Source organism: Arvicola amphibius, chromosome 6 (assembly GCF_903992535.2).
Source record: "Arvicola amphibius chromosome 6, mArvAmp1.2, whole genome shotgun sequence".
In the NCBI taxonomy this organism is placed as follows: domain Eukaryota; kingdom Metazoa; phylum Chordata; class Mammalia; order Rodentia; family Cricetidae; genus Arvicola; species Arvicola amphibius.
This window is the reverse complement of record NC_052052.2, coordinates 26861725-26866084: the sequence shown is the minus strand read 5'-3', so window position 1 is coordinate 26866084 and position 4360 is coordinate 26861725.

Sequence of the window (4360 nt, the reverse complement as noted above, 5' to 3'; positions counted from 1 at the left end):
TCCCATCAGTCAGCTTCCAGATAATGGCACGGAGACTTATTATTAATTAGGACAGCTTAACCTTAATGTAGGTTTGTCCCACTAGCTCTTCCAGCTTAAACTAACCCTGTCTTTATTACTCTGCATCATTACTATGTGACTTTTTACCTTTCTTTTATTCTGTATGTCCGACTCCCTCCATGTCTAGTCAGCATCTCCCCGCGCCTCAATTATCTCTTCCTACTTCCTCTCTCTGTGTCTGGAAGTTCCCACCTATACCTCCTGCCTAACTATTGGCCATTCAGCTTTTTATTACACCAACCACAGCAACACACCTTCACTCAATGCACAAATATCCCACAACGGTGGTGGATGTCCTGGAATGCTACACACTCGTTTGTTGGTTTGTCCATTCATTCATTCAACAAGACTTTATTGAGTTATCAGTGGTTGTGAGCTGCCTGACATGGATGTCGGGAACTGAACTTGAGTCTTCTGCAAGAGCAGTGTGTGCTTAAGCTAAGCCATCACTCGAGGACCAAACAAGCCTTTATTGAGAACCATCCATGTACCAGATGGGTACGAAGGTTGCACAGACTCAGTCATCTCTAATTTCTAGAGAGGAGGACAGATATAAATTGACAGTCCTATCAATTACACGTGTGTTCTTCACTCGGAGCACAGATGATAAGTAAACTAATATATATCCACCCATACAGGGGGATACTAGTCGAGTGGTAAGAGGAATAAGCTATCAAACATGAGAAGACATGGGGGTGACTAAAACCCACTTTGCTAAACCAGAGAAGGCTACGTGAAGAGGTTATTTCTTCAGAGATTGCAGCTACACAATGTCGTGGAAAAGCAAAGCTAGGAGACAACCCAAAGATCGTGGGTTTCTAGAAATGAGGGGGAAATGAGCGCTGGCCAGACAGAGGAGTCTGAAATGGCTTCATGTGATTTGCCATCATGGTGGGCACATCCTATTACATGTCTGTCAAATTCCACAAATTGCCCCACCCCAAGAGAGAACGTGAACTGTGTAGCTCCAGTGGTAATGACGCCTGTGTGGCTTCATCAAGCGCAGCCAACATGCCACTCTGGCAGGGGGACATTAATAGTGTGCAGAGGGGCCAGGACAGATGGAAACTCTATGCACCTTCTGCTCAATTTAGCGTGAAGCTGAAATTGCCGTTAAAAACAAAGCTCATTATAATCAGCATTATAGGATGGCAAGATTGGAACCGGTGCAGGGGCTAGGGTCCTGCGATGGCTCAGATATGGCACAAAGGGGAACATGTTTTGGAAGCTTGGTTTCCAGTTTGTGGTGCTGTCGAGGGAAGAGGGTCATGAAAAGATCAGCTCCCTGAGTGGATTCATTTGTCCAGGAGCTCATGCTGGGTAGGGTATCGAGTGAAGCCTAGTTAGAGGGGCTGAGCCACTGGAGGGGAATGTGTTTGAAGCGCATATCTTGTTCCTGGCCCTTCTCCTGCCCTCTTCCTCCTGAACACCAGTTTTCTTCCACCGTGGTGTTCTAACTCACCGCAGGCCCCGGGGTGATGGAGACAATGCCGTAGACTGATAACTTTGAAGGAATGAACCCCCAAAATTCCTTCCTTCCTTTAAGTTGGTTCTCTCCCATGTTTTTGTCAAGGCAACAACAACAACAAGAAGAACAAAAAAGGCATAGAAATTCTGTCAGGAAGGGTTTCACTGTGGAGGTGACCCTTGACTTGTGACAGAGATTGAGTGGAGAGACCTGGTCTTGGCCTGTGGCTTAGGAGGGGGCTCTTTGGGTTTTAGTTTGCTTTGCGGTTACCGTGATAAAACACTAACTGAAAGTGATTTGTGGAGTCAAGGGTTCATGTCACCTCTAACTCTTAAGTCACACTCCCTCATTGAGGGAAAAACAAGGCAGGAACTCAGAGCAGGGAGGTCTGGAGGCAGGAGCTGAGGCAGAAACCAAGGAGGAAAGCTGCTTACTGGCTTTTCCTCAGGCTCACAGATGCCCATTTCCCTGGACCTCCTGCCCTGGGATGGTGCCACTCACAGTAGGCTTGGCCCTCCCACATCAATCATTAGGGAAATGTCCCGCAAACATGCCTACAGGCCAATGGGATGAAGGCATTTTCTCAGCTGAGTTTCTACCTTCCAGATGACTCTAAGTTGACAAACACTAACCAGGATAGTGGATGACAGTGACTTGGAAGTCCTGACAACAGAGATGGACGTGACAACAGAGAAGGACACTCAGGGGAAGCTTTCTTCTACACATAAGGAAGGCTAGGGCTGCAATAGGGCCTAAGGGATGGGAGAGCCGGGGCAGCTGAGGAGCCCGGGCCTGAAAAGGAGAAGGGACAGGAAGAGACACTGAACGAAGGTGACTGCTGGATATAGAGACGGCTCAGTCCTCAGGACAGAACACAAAAATGAGAGCGATCGATCCACCTCTACTTATTAAAACGAATGGGAATCGATAAATTGGCATGAAGTTCTGCTGGGTCATCTGAAAATGAAAGCCAGTTTAGAGTCAGGACCACTGAACTATGACTGTTTTTGTTACATCTAGTGAATCTGAAATGCAGATGGGTGGGTAGGAAGGGAGCTGGTCTCAGGGCAGAACAAATGGTGTTGCCCAGGAAAAGATGGGCAGGGTCTATCCCAGGGTTTGGCTTAGGGGGTTCCACTCTCAGGTTAGATGGAAAGATCTCAAGCAGTAACGCTTTGAACTTCTATGTCCCAAGACCATCTCAAGGCAAGAGGGGTGGAGGTGACAGCTGGCGGAGGTCTCCAGTCTCTGTGTCTGCAAGGTTAGTGTGCCCACCAAGTAGCCTTCCAGCCCCGTGGATATAAGCTTCTAATAGGCCAGGTCCTGTGCCCAGCCTTTCCCAGGGCAAGCTGGGAGTGAGGACCACCACTGTTTATCTGAGCTGCTTATCAAATCCTCCACATGCCCCTCCCCTGGCCTTGTACTTCAGTAGAAACGAAAATTCTCCCTTACCAAGAATGCTCACGTGCTGACACCTGGCGACATGGATGCAGGTCCCCTGGTTCTCTCCACCTCCATGCGGGCCCTTGGTGGGTGCTGTGGTGGGTGCTAATTGCTGGACCCTTCTCCGGTGTGTCCCTTCAGCAAAAGCACAGCCTGTGCCTGAGGCTGTGTCCTTCCCAGGCCTGTAATCCACATCCAGGGCTTAGTCCTGGTGGTTGGGACCCAGACTCTCTCTCCTAAGGCACAACAGCTCCCAGGGCTCAAGCAGTTCAGAGCTTCCTGCTGAGGCTCTGTCACAACTTGGTGACATGTCCTGCTCTGCTGGTCCTGCTGTCCTCACAACCCCTCCCCAGGTGCTGTTCTCACAGGCACTCCCCAGCAGATGACCTGCACACAAAGCCCTGGATTGCAAGGTCCGTCTCGTGACTTGAAACCTGACCCACATCGCTAGTCAAAGCCATCTTGATTTTTCCCTCACAGCCCTATAATCACATCCAACTCATCTTCCGATTTTGCTCTTGCAAAATAATCTATTCGTCATGCAGCCACCAGAGTGACTTTTTATAAAGTAGAAATCAGGTCAATGACTTCCCTGCTTCCCGCTCTGCTGCTTCCCCTTTGCCCTGGGAACACCATCCATGCTCCCTGTCCTCGGTCCTGGGGTGACCTAGCTGAGCTCAGGGCTCTCCTCTTGCTTGTTCTCACAGCCCTGCTCCTGTTCCCAGCCTTCTGTGTGTCCTTGAACCTTGTGATTTTTCTCACACAATGGCCTTGGTGGTGTCTTTTTCCCCAGCTTACACTCAACGAGACCAAATCATCTGCCGCCTGGCTCCTGCTTTGTTCTAGAACTCAGCTCCCATGCCACCTCTGCAGAGAAGGCCTCCTCCAACCATGAAGTCTAAGTTAGCCTGTCTCATTACAGTCTCTATCTCTTCTTTCAGCCTGGCTTTCTTCATAATACACAGTCCTATGAAATCTCATTGTTAGCTTAGCCACCAACTCAGCTCCCTCTGTGCCTGGAACAGACTCTCCCCTGACGATAAGGACCAACTCTCTATTACTGAGAGTTTCAGACTACATCTGCAGCATCCAAAGTGTGCAAGTGTATGTACGGATGGATACATTGATGGCCGAGTGGATTGATAAGAATGGATGCAAGCTGGGTGGTGGTGGTGGTGCGTGCCTTTAATGCCAGCACTCGGGAGGCAAAGGCAAGTAGATCTCTGTGAGTTCGAGGCTAGCCTGGTCTATAAAGTGAGTTCCAGAACATCCAGGACTGTTACACAGAGAAACCCAGTCTCCAAGAACAAACAAACAAACAAACAAACAAACAAAAAGAATAGATGCAAAGCATGAATAGAAGTTACTAGGAGCCACCCTGATGAGTCT